Source organism: Taurulus bubalis (genome assembly GCF_910589615.1).
Source record: "Taurulus bubalis genome assembly, chromosome: 7".
NCBI lineage: Eukaryota > Metazoa > Chordata > Actinopteri > Perciformes > Cottidae > Taurulus > Taurulus bubalis.
This window is the reverse complement of record NC_136595.1, coordinates 26,917,684-26,930,512: the sequence shown is the minus strand read 5'-3', so window position 1 is coordinate 26,930,512 and position 12,829 is coordinate 26,917,684.

Genomic DNA, 12,829 nt, shown 5'->3' with positions numbered 1-12,829 from the left:
CACGTGGTCGCTCACTAATCATCATGAACGTGTCTTTTTTTACCACGCAGCTTTCATTTTCCAAGAAGCCGCTTCTTCCTCCCATCTTTCTCCTGTGGGCAGGTGAGTACATTCATATTATATTTAATTTAATAATAATCTGTACCAGACGACAACCTCTGGTTCTACCAAGTGAAGCCGATGCTTCATGTCTTAAAACCTGCATTCCCTCTACTGACCACCTGGGGGCGACTCCTCTGGTTGTATAGAAGTATATGCTTCATGTGTTAAAGCTGAATTCTCTCTCCTGACCACCAGGGGGCGACTCCTCTGGTTGTATAGAAGTCTATGCTTCATGTGTTAAAGCTGTATTCTCTCTCCTGACCACCAGGGGGCGACTCCTCTGGTTGTATAGAAGTCTATATAAATGACTCTACTTCTCTTGATGTATTCCCTCAGTAAACATTGTAAACATGAGTTTATGTCTCAATCTCTAGTTTCAAGTCTTCTTCAATACAGCATGATGTTCATTTAGTAAATGATGGTCATTTAGAGTCAAACAGACCATAAAGCAGGGGGCGGGGCTACAAGGTGATTGACAGGTCGACACCACAGCGTCACTCCTCCGCCTCATCGGTTGCAAAAAAACAAGAAGGGGCATTAGAGCTGAAGATACAGAGCAGGATGATCTCTGGATGAAGCCGACTGCTGAGGCCGACCAGCGGCTCCAGCGTGACGCCAGAGGACGACCCGTCTTCTGACACGAAGGCTTTCCTTCTGAGCCGGATCAGATGCTCTGTGGCCGGTTCCCTGACCGATGGCCAAATAAGGTAGAAAGAAAGAGAGCGACCTTGTTTGTGCTGTTTATCAGTCTCAAGGCCTCCCCTCCCCCGCACTCCCCTCTTCCTCTCCCGTGTCACAACCCGTCTGCAGACTCCCACATTTCAGCCATAATTCACGCTCCTTGCATCACAAGCGGGCCGACGTCGGACCTCCAACTGGACCCTGAACGCAGCGCCACAGCTGTGCTGAGCCTGATGAGCTGGTTCCTCTCAGACGTTCCTGTCTCGTCCAGCATCTCTCTCTCTCTCTCTCTCTCTCTCTGTCTCTCTGTCTCTCTGTCTCTCTCTGTCTCTCTCTCTCTGTCTCTCTCTGTCTCTCTCTCTCTTTCTCTCTCTCTCTCTCTCTCGCGCGCGCCGTCTCTCCATCTCTCTGTCTCTCTTTCTATCTCTCCATCTCTGCGTCTCTCTCTCTCCATCTCTCTCTCTCCTTCTATCTCTGCATCTCTCGTCTCTCTCCGTCCCTCTCTCTCTTTCCATCTTCTCTCTCTCCATCCCTCTCTCTCTCCGTCCCTCTCTCTCTGTCTGTCTCTCTCTCCATCCCTCTCTCTGTCTCTCTCTCTCTCCGTCTCTCTCTCTCCATCACTTTCTCTGTCTTTCTCTCTCCGTCTCTCTCTCTCCATCTCTCTCTCCGTCTCTCTCTCTCCATCACTTTCTCTATCTTTCTCTCTCCGTCTCTCTCTCTCCATCTCTCTCTCCGTCTCTCTCTCTCTCTCTCTCTCTCTCTCCGTCTCTCTCTCTGTCTGTCTCTCTCTCCGTCCCTCTCTCTCTTTCCATCTTCTCTCTCTCCATCCCTCTCTCTCTCCGTCCCTCTCTCTCTGTCTGTCTCTCTCTCCATCCCTCTCTCTGTCTCTCTCTCTCTCCGTCTCTCTCTCTCCATCACTTTCTCTGTCTTTCTCTCTCCGTCTCTCTCTCTCCATCTCTCTCTCCGTCTCTCTCTCTCCATCACTTTCTCTATCTTTCTCTCTCCGTCTCTCTCTCTCCATCTCTCTCTCCGTCTCTCTCTCTCTCTCTCTCTCTCTCTCTCCGTCTCTCTCTCTGTCTGTCTCTCTCTCCGTCCCTCTCTCTCCATCTCTCTCTCTCCCTTCATCATCATCCCTCTCTTTCCTCTCTCCTCCTCTCTCTCTCCATCCCTCTCTCTCTCCGTCTCTCTCTCTCTCTCCGTCTCTCTCTCTCCCTTCATCATCATCCCTCTCTTTCCTCTCTCCTCCTCTTCCACTAATGTGCCGTGTCCGTGAGTCTCTGAGTTCTCTCCGTCCTAAAGGATGAGTTTTCTCACATCTCGCTCCATCCGCCAAAATCCTCACATCCTTCAGGGACTCACTGTTCCTGTGAACTCTGCCAGCCATCTCCCCCGAAAGCTTCATGAATCATTTCCTTTTTAAACTTTTCTGCAACACACACACACACACACACACACACACACACACACACACACGGGTAGAGTCGGCTGAGCCTCTCCCTCGGGGGTATTAGGAACAGCAGGTACTCCTGGCTGGATCTGGTTGCTGGCTCCTCACAGCGTGTGCAGGGCCAAAGACCCAGAGGCCCCCAGCGTCCAGACTTAGCATTTGATCGAGGGCCCGGCCAATTTCCCCAACCGTGTGCCTTTTAAAGGGAGATAAGCGGCACCGTGCTGCTGCTGAACACTCTGTCTGAATCTATATTTGTCGAATGAAGAGGAAAAAATGAATCATTGAGGAAAGAAAGCAGTCAAACACAAGATGTTTAATCACAAGCCAATAATGCTCCGCTTCTTACAGAGAAACGCTTCCAGGATAAATAATTGTGTTTGGCTTTAGTCGTGGCACAAACACAGGAAGTGTTGAATGGCAGTATTTAGAGAAGATTCAAGGCAGTTTAAAAGTCATTTTACACAACGTGACACACACAGTGAGAGAGGGACGGATCGGTTATCATAGAACTTTTGTAAAGAGTCTAAATCTGAGTGATAACAACACGGACGCTCTCAATGGACCTTTACCTGAGTTTCTCCCCACAAACTGGGACATATGAGAAAGCACAGAGCTGGGAAGTAAACCCATCACACGACAAAGACAACCAACCAGGAAGCACTAAACATGACGAGAGGATTGAAACAAGGAACAGAGCAGAAAACCCAAAACCCTCAAGAGCAATGATCCCAGAATGAAGGAAACTAAGAGAGATGGACGGACACAAACCTGTCTCTGCAGAAAGAAAATACTGAATACAATTCTTCATCTTGATAAACTAGTTATTTAAACTATTACCCAATCCTAAAAACCAAGCCCAGTGTTGCCACGAGCTCTAAAGATCCTCCACCCTGTCTGGTCCGTTTATAAGAGTCGGCGTGACTCGTTGGTTTGTTGACTGACGTTTTGAAGCCGACGCCATCTTGGAATACGGCCGTCGCCATTTTGGTTTTTGGAAGTAACAGAAAACATGTGCGTTTGTTTTCAGTCCAAAGGGACATTTTTCAAACTATTGGGGTGTCCGAACAATTGGCTTTCTCAACAGTTAACCGGATTAAATGGAAGTTCATTGGGTTGTCGGCCAAGGACAATGCGTCCTTGGCCGACAACCCAATGAACTTCCATTTAATCCGGTTGCCGATGGCACCGTGATTGTGTAAAGACAACCGGGCCACCGGGCCTGTGGATGCCTGCTAACTGGTCTGGATGACGGGGGCCAAACGCCACTCTTTGTTGCAGACATGCACATTATGGAGCCCGTCGGCCGTAAACGGGCCCGCTGCCTCTCGGTGTCGTGTTCCCGAGCCGGCCAGCAGCCAGGCGCTCGCTCCTCCATTCACAAAGAGCCTCTTCCACGCCTCCGCTCCAGCAGCATCAATAACAGCAGGGAGGGAAAGCTGGCCGGGTCCGTGCTGACGGAGCACCGCCAATGATGGCCATTGGCTGAGCTTCATACACACCTTCTGCACACTCGGAAGCTTTCAGTTGTGAAGCGTGCGTCGGTCCAGGCCTCGAGCGTCGAGGGTCGAGGGTCGAGGGTCAGGATAGTAGCAGCAGAACGCCTTCCTCGTGGGTCCGGCGAGCGCTCGGCGCTCTGACAGAGAGCCAGACACTTCAAACGCTCAGAGAACACAGCTGTGCTTTGATCATCAAGACCTGTCCTTTGGTTCCTTTTTTCATTCATTCAACCTGTTTCCTTCCACAATCTAGACCGGTGATACACATCTGCCAGGAATTTACATTCAGCAAGGCGGTAGAGAAATACTATAAAAAGATTGACTTCAATAAAAACTGGATGTTGTAAACTGCTTGTGTCGTGACGGTATATTCACTTTGTTGTTTTTTCTCTTTAGTGGACGCTCTCACGGCCTTGAGGACTCCTCAACTCCCCTGGACCAACGTTCACAAGGTACACGTCTACTTCTACGAGCGCAGAGTGTCTAGCGTTTCATGATGATTCGTCTAGGACGCGCTTATGGACATGCTGTGCCTTGATGAAGACAGATACGTTGAATGTGGACGGTCAGAGCAAGTGACGAGTATATCGAGCAACTCTCATTAAAAGTGAAATGCTAAAATAGGAAACAAGTGGGGAAGTCCTCTCCGAGCAGATGGTTGCGAGGCTGATATGAAATAATCCACGAGCCGTATCTCTGTTTGTGAAACGTCTCCTGTGGTTTGCAGAAACGAAGATTCTTCCGGCTGGATCTTGACCTTAGATACAACCTATCCATCAAGATGGAAGCTGAGTGTTGCTCCTCGGGTCTCTGGCTCTGCCAATAAATTCCTTGAGTCAGTCGCTCAGGGAATTTACTGACTTCCTGCTCTCAACTGTGTCTGAATGCACATTTCATGCTGAACGATGATGTGATTTGGCTGCGAAAGTCTTTGAGACGGATCAATGTACATTTAGAGCCGTTTGAAGGTTGGCTTTGATTCTTTTTATACATATTTTATTTTAGTACCTGCCCTACATATATACATTCAGTTGGAACTATCAGTGAGTTCACGTCCTAAACTCACACTAAGCATTGCTTTTGTATGGAGGCAGGTGCTGCTGTTTGGTCTTCTCCCGTCAGCTGTGTGGCTCTCCGCTCTTCCTCTCAGGTTGCGTTACGATGTTGCGATGTTGTGTTACGATGTAGCATTACGATGTAGCATTACGATGTAGCGTGACGATGTAGCGTGACGATGTAGCGTGACGATGTAGCGTGACGATGTAGCGTGACGATGTTGCGATGTTGTGTTACGATGTAGCATTACGATGTAGCGTGACGATGTAGCGTGACGATGTAGCGTGACGATGTAGCGTTACGATGTAGCGTTACGATGTAGCGTTACGATGTAGCGCTACGTTGTAGCGTTACGATGTAGCGTTACGATGTAGCGTTACGATGCAGCGTTACAATGTAGCGTTACGATGTAGCGTTACGATGTAGCGTTACGATGTAGCGTTGCGATGTAGCGTTGCGATGTAGCGTTGCAATGTTGCGTTGTGATGTTGTGTTGCAATGTTGTGCTGCGGGCCAATGTTGCGTTGCGATGTTGCGTTACGCTGTAGCGTTGCGATGTCGTGCTGCGTTACAATGTTGCATTACAATGTTGCGTTACAATGTTGCGTTACAATGTTGCGTTACAATGTTGCGTTTTCGATGTTGCGTTACAATGTTGCGTTTTCGATGTTGCGTTACAATGTTGCGTTACAATGTTGCGTTACGATGTTCTCACCCTAAGCATTGCTCTTGTATGGAGGCAGGTGCTGCTTTTGGTCTTCTCCCGTCAGCTGTGTGGCTCTCTGCTCTTCCTCTCAGGTGCATCATCCTCAACCCCAGAGGGCGTGGCCCCCGGCGCTGGCTGGGTGGACGCTACTGCCAACCGCGAGTCCGTCACCCGGCAGGTACGTCGCAGCAGACATCCAGCCAGAGAGCGAATCCGCCAGGCTAGACGAGACGCCAGAAGTAGAGACGGGAGGAGCTGCTCCTCTTCCCACAGGTGAGTCTCACCGTCTAGAAGGTAAACCCTTTGGTCAGCTCAGTTAATGAAAGTCATCCTCATGTCTGTTCCCATTTTGTGGACCACGTTGATCAAGCGCCAGACACACTTCCCTCAGGAAAGTCTGCCGAGCAGCTGTGGCCTTCTGGATCGGGCAACATAGAATATGATGTAGTGTGTTGGTTCTGGTCCAGACAACCAATCTGTTTTGGGCTCCTTCAATATGTGTCTTCCTCTTTATCTCACACATGCGTACATGTGTGTACAGCAAGTGAGATTTGCTGTTGAGTGATTGACAACTTCAAAGGAAAGCCAAGAACAGAACAAAGAAGCGGATGAGGAAACGGTCTGTTAGCCAGGTGAGACGGGAGAGGAGGGCGGAGTCCTTCGCTGGTATCAGACCTGAGTGATGTTGAAGCATGGCCGCATCGCGAGGTGTGATGGCCACTTCTGCAGGGCGCATTCAGGGGGCTTCCAAGTATCGTGTTTGGTTGCACCCTCGATGCCATTGTTGAGAGTGATGCGCAAGTGTTCCCAAGGGCCTATGTTTTAAAAAAATAGTTAAACTTTTGGAACGCTGAACCGCACGACGAGGGACAACCAATCACAGCTAGCAGAGGACGGGTTACCCGGCGCTTTACCGTCCGGCCCACTGACTATTTGTCTTGCTTCCCCCTCGCCATACAAGGACTTCACTACATTCAAAGGTCAAACTGAAGAGGTCAAATGGAGCAGTAAAGCTACCGTGTAGCTGGAAAATCCATTAATCTTTGTTTTGACTTTGTTTAGTTTAGTCAGTGAGGCTTACTACCAAATTACCCAAACTTATCGTTATCGTCGCAGCGTACATATGAACCTCCCCTCGTCCTCATCCTGAGAACCAAAGATGTGGACGGGAAACAAATGGGTTGGTACTGCTTGTACTAATGTCAGTCTTATTTGATTATTATCGTTTTCGTTCTGGTGAAGTCCAGATTAGAGAATAACTCACTGTATTTGCTAAGGAATGACTCAGTGTCCTCCTCTGCATGGAGCTGGAGTCCTTCCTGCCCACGGCGCTCGGTTGATAAGAGCCGATCTGATATCCAAACCTCACATAGTGCCCTACTACCCCACAGTCTGACAGCATGCGTGTGCTCAAACACTCACATGCGTGCACGAGCCAAACCGTGGCCTACATTTCCTCTGCTCACTCAGTGTTGACCGTTTGCCAGATGTCTATTTAATTATCATCAACTGAGGCAGCTGCCAACTAGAATACAGCACTTCCCTCCTCCTCACATCCTCGTCAGCTGACCTGAAGCGCTCACTGTACCAAAGGATGAGTCTCACATCCCTCACTAACATGAACATGTTCAGCCCAGTCGCCACCAGGACACGGTGACATTGAAAGTTTCTGCAAACCTCGGCAATGTTTCATGTCAACATTTCTGGACTCGGTCAGAGCGAGTGACGCAGTGCAGCGAATAACCGGCAGAGAAAGTGACGTGGTACGATAACGAGGATAAAGATACACAAAGGATGATTGTTATTTATTACACTGTTACATTACTGTGTTACAAAGTTATGATATTGCGTGGCTACAATATTGCGTTACAATGTTGCGCTACAATGCTGCGCTACAATGCTGCGCTACAATGTTGCGCTACAATGTTGCGCTACAATGTTGCTCTACAATGTTGCGCTACAATTTTGCGCTGCGTTCCGATGTTGCGTTCCGATGTTACAATGTTGCGTTGCGTTACAATGTTGCATTCCGTTACTATGTTGCGTTACTATGTTGCGTTACTATGTTGCGTTACTATGTTGCGTTACGATGTTACAATGTAGCGTTACGATGTAGCGTTACGATGTAGCGTTACGATGTAGCGTTACGATGTAGCGTTACGATGCAGCGTTGCGATGCAGCGTTGCGATGCAGCGTTGCAATGTTGCGTTGCAATGTTGTGCTGCGTTACAATGTTGCGTTGTGTTACGATGTTGCGTTATGATGTTGTTGCCCAAACCGAACCAATTGTTTCACAACATTAACCACGTAGCATGGTGTGTTCCAGCCAGCAGGATATGAGCCTGATATTAAACGTATATTTAAAAAACAGATTTTTGTCTGGTGTAGTTTGCAGAAACGTAACATTCCATCATGTCTTCTGCTGACTGAGTTGACACACGTTAGGCATCATTGACCCAGACACTGGCCTCAGATCAGAAGTTGGGATTTTTCCTACAAATGCAGTCCAGCTGATGTTTGTTTTTTTGTGAAGCTGGGATGTTGTTGACAACGATGAATTTGGAAGTCCTGCGGGTCAAATGAGGGAAGTGGGACGCAGGAGGCCGTACGTTGTGCGAGACAGACACACAGCGTACGCTCAGGAGATTCAGATATCCATCAGACCGAGAGATTTGTTCTATTCCTGTCGCGTGATGCTCACACTCAGGTCCATGTGTGCTGCCCTCCATTCTGGTCACGTGATCAGGCGTCGCACTGCGCGTCTCACACACACACACACGCTCACATGTACAGGTTATGTGTTTTGTGTTACATTGATTTATGACTCTGCTCTGAGCTATTTTTAGACTGGACCGGAGGGATTCATTGTTAGTGTGTGTGAAGGAGAGAAACAGATGGAGCTCTCCACTGCTTTGCTGTTATCCCTCCTCCTGATCACTGGCGAGGGAGATGTTGACACCAAAGCGTCTCTGAAACACACATTTTTGGAGTTTTGCACACTTTGCTTCCTGCATTCTGGTGGTTAGTAAACTGCAACCGCATTTAGTTCGATCTTGAATACCTTTCATTCTAATTCTCAGAGAAGAATACAGAATAATCTGCCACTTTTCATTCATCCTGCTGAGTCACACAGAGAGTCACGCCACTAATGGAATTCCACGAGCTTCACACTCATATGTGGGCGATAAACTGTGTTTCTGCCTCCCGACACCCCCAGTGGACGCTCAGCCCGGAGGAGCCGATTGGTCCGTTTACTGACGGCAGCAGATCCCATCTCCGGGTGATGAACGGCGTCCTCCTCCGTAACGCGACCACAATCTATCCACTTTCTCACACGCGCTGCAAAAGAGGTGCATTTAATTGAAACACCCTGCGGTTAGTTTGCTCACTGGCCTGCCGCACATTAGCAAGTTCATCTGGAAGATAATGGAGCGGAGGAGCGGAGGTGTGACGAGGGAATTAAAAGGATAATTGTCTTCCCTGCTTAAACGTGGCCTAAAAGGCTTCATTAGAAAACGCTGTCGGGCACATTTCCGTGTTAACAAAGAGTTCCGCTGACTGAACGGGGAACAGGAAGTGATGACTGCAGAGAACATGATGCAACGCAACAGAACCGAGCCAGAGTTTTACAGCCTCGAACCCATCTGCACCAGTCAATAACAACAGTCCTGTTCCATTTGCATCAAAGCAATGGAGGGACTCCGTTTCTTTTGTTCCATCCTCGTGGGCCTGGCCTGTGGTCTTGAAACAGCCTCCTGCAGCATCAGCTTTTGTTTCAGGTCCAAATGGCCTCTTTCCTTCTCTCCATTCTGCTCGGCTGCTTTGTGCTGCTTCTCATCTCTGTGTGTTCTTCCAGCAGCATCTGGTTCTGTTTCCCCTGCAGCCAACGGCCTGAGCCCTTAATGTGACGTACTTTCTTTTAGTCTTTCTGACTCAACTTCACGCATGAAACTCATTTCTTTCCAGAGCCGAGGTCCGGATCTCTGTTCCCGTTCCTTCAGCAGCGCTTGTTTCTCCTCGCGGTCGGCTCTACTTTCTGACATCACGTATTAAACATGCGGCGTCGCACATCCGTCTGTTCTTGTTACATTAAAACATGCTCGCTCCCTTTGTTCTATGGGTTGAAGCTCTGCTCTTATATTTAGTTTCTTTTGGAGGTTTACATTTACCGTAAAAGTCGGGTAACAAGCCGCTACTACCTTCGGTCAGTGTCCCCGTTAGCTCCCCGCTGTAGCCAGCTGGCGCTCCTGCTAGCGCTCCGCTAGTTCCCCGCTAACTTCCGCTAGCTCCCCGACAACCACCGAAGGTAGCAGCACCAGCCGCGGCTCGACACCGACTTGGGCAGAGGGGACGCGGGCAGTAGCAGCAGCAGCGGGGAGCTAGCTAGTGCTGCTGCTGGCTAGCGCTGCTGCTAGCTACACAAGATTTCTGATTTTGATTTTACACTCACCCTTCTACGATAATAATCTTAGTTCTGTCTGGAGCAAGCTGATTGGCGCTGGTGTCTTCACTCAACCACGGTTCCACCAATAAGCGGATTAGATGGAGGTCCATTTGGTCGAATCCAACAACCCTCACAAACCCAGCAGGCCGGCTGGTCCGCTGTCCAGGACAAACCGGGTCTCACGCCCAAGTCCTGCAGCCAGTGACCCACCTGACCCAAAGCACCTTTCAGCGCCTGTATTGGGGGCGATTATTAGGAAACCCCAACAGTTTGAGGAGACTGAAAAGGTCGTTATCCCGAAAGCAAACGCTTGTGGTTCCGAAAGTACAACTTTCAGTTTTTGCAAAAGGACGTCATCGTTTTCCCAACATGGTGGAAGGCGTGACCCGCCCTCCTCTGGCCCTGGTTGGCTCACCCGGACACCCTGATGACCCTGAACTCATCTCACTCTTTCAGTAACCAGAGGCAGGCGAGTGGGTCAGGAAGCGATGACGTATTTCTGCGTCATCTCTTTACGTAACAAACACACTTATCTTAACCTAAAACGTGAGTTTCCCGCCCTAAACCACACCACGTAGTTTAGCCGACTGAAAGGTCCGATGCTCTTTCTACCCTGTTTGTGACGCTAAAATAAAGACGAAGCTCGACTAATTCCTTCAGCGAACAGGTCGTCAGCTTTACATACGTCTGACGCACATTTAGACTAACTGCGCTGCTGCGTTCAGAGACAATGCATCATGGGACGTGCCCGAGTTACCAAACAAGGTCACATTAGTAGAATCTACATATTAATTAGCTGTAATGTGTTAATGTAATGCGTGATTATCACAGAGTAGAACCGTGTTGGAACAGGAGGTAGACCGTGAAGCCAGAGGGAAGTTGTGAGGTGTTTGTCTTAAAAAATAAAACTGTTTCATGTAACTGACTGCAGGGGAAGTACACCGCGACTTTTCATAAAACCTGTGATCCTGCTCTCCCTCTGAAGAATAAAAACCCTAAAATGTGAAAACAAATCCCGAGGCCTCCAGCGTCTGGCTGTGTTCAAGCTAACGGCGTCTGGCTGTGTTCAAGCTAACGGCGTCTGGCTTTGTTCAAGCTAACGGCCTCTGGCTATGTTCAAGCTAACGGCGTCTGGCTGTGTTCAAGCTAACGGCCTCTGGCTGTGTTCAAGCTAACGGCGTCTGGCTGTGTTCAAGCTAACGGCCTCTGGCTGTGTTCAAGCTAACGGCGTCTGGCCGTGTTCAAGCTAACTGCTCTGAGCAGGAACAAATGTGGAGGCCTTGGGTCTCCAAATATTGAATCTATTCAGCTTTGCACGAGCAGCATCTCTGGCCCTGAAGGCGCTCCCGCTCTCCTTCCCTTCCTCGGTAATAACTACTTTCCCTGTGAAGTCTTTGGAGCCGGATGATTCTTTTTTTTATTAAATAAATGCATTCAGCACGAAGGCTCTCTGAAAAGGTCCGGGGGATTATTCCGTGCCACGGGGTAAAGAAGCGTTCAGGTGTTCTCTTCAATCGTCTGTATTCAGTGTTTCTCCGTGTTCTTACGACCAGCCGATCTGAATGAGCAGAAAACTGCAGCTCGCTTTGACGAAAACGAGAACTAACACGGAGGAAGACTGAGGTTGAAGCTCGCTGGAAGTCTTTGTTTGTTCCTCACACTCTCCGCCGCTGGTTCTTCTCTTTTCTAGGTTCAAATTGACGGGACCAGACTTTTGGTTTCAGAAGCGTTCGGTTTCCGCTTGTAGTCTGAGCGGTATCGACGAGCCCCGTCTTTGATTTGTCAGTAAACAGTGTGAAGCTCTTTCTTCCCTTTGTATTATTTACCCATGAAAAAGCCTCCAGTTAATGTAAAACAGAAAAAAACATGTTTTTCAGAGTGCACCGCGGTTTTGCCAGAGAAGGAGGAGAAAGAGGAGAACAAGGAGAAAGAGGAGAACAAGGAGAAAGGGAACGCCACGGAAAGAGGAGGCCCAGAGACGACGAGGACGAGGATACGCAGAACTCCCCCTACAGGTGCAACAGAGACACAACACGGGACACACACATGTTCAACACTCCATCGGCTCTCACACACTTCATAGGTGTTGAGTCACTTTGTGGTCGTTTTGAGTCTCTGTGTGGTCGTTTTGAGTCGCTTTGTAGTTGCTTTGTGTCTCCTTGTCGTCGTTTTGAGTCGCTTTGTAGTTGTTTTGAGTCTCTTTGTAGTCCTTTTGAGTCGTTTTGTAGTAGTTTTGAGTCTCTTTGTGGTCGTTTTGAGTCCCTTTGAGTCGCTTTGTAGTTGTTTTGAGTCTCTTTGTAGTCGTTTTGAGTCTCTTTGTGGTCGTTTTGAGTCCTTTTGAGTCTCTTTGTTGTTGTTTTGTGTGCCTTGTTGGTCCTTTTGCGTCTCTTTGTCGTCATGTTGTGTCTCTTCCTGAGTGACATTTTGCAGATGAAGACCTAGAGGGCTCCTGACACTTTGTGCCCAGCTGTCCCGTTCAGTAATCCACGCACACACTCACAGCGCTCATGAAAAACCGAATGAAAGACGACAGAATGACCGCGTCTCTGTCCTCAGCATCAGCGCCAGCACCAAGAGGAGGAGGCGCAGGAAGCTCAGGAGGCTCATGATGGACGGTGCCGAGGACCAGGGCGCTCAGAGCGGACACAGCGAGGCTTAAAGAAACAGGAAGGACGAGGACACCGACAACACGTCCTCCGTCGACCGAGAGGAGAAGTAAACATACGACCGACCGTCAGTCTCTCAACCTACTGAAGGAGACGATCCGCCCTGCGGCATCTTACTGTGCGTTTCATCAGAACAGTTGTTTTTCAATGGAGGAGCGAAGGAGAAAATGTTTATGTTGCATCAGTTTTAGAGTATTAAAAGAGTTTCCTCCCACAACTCTCTTTTT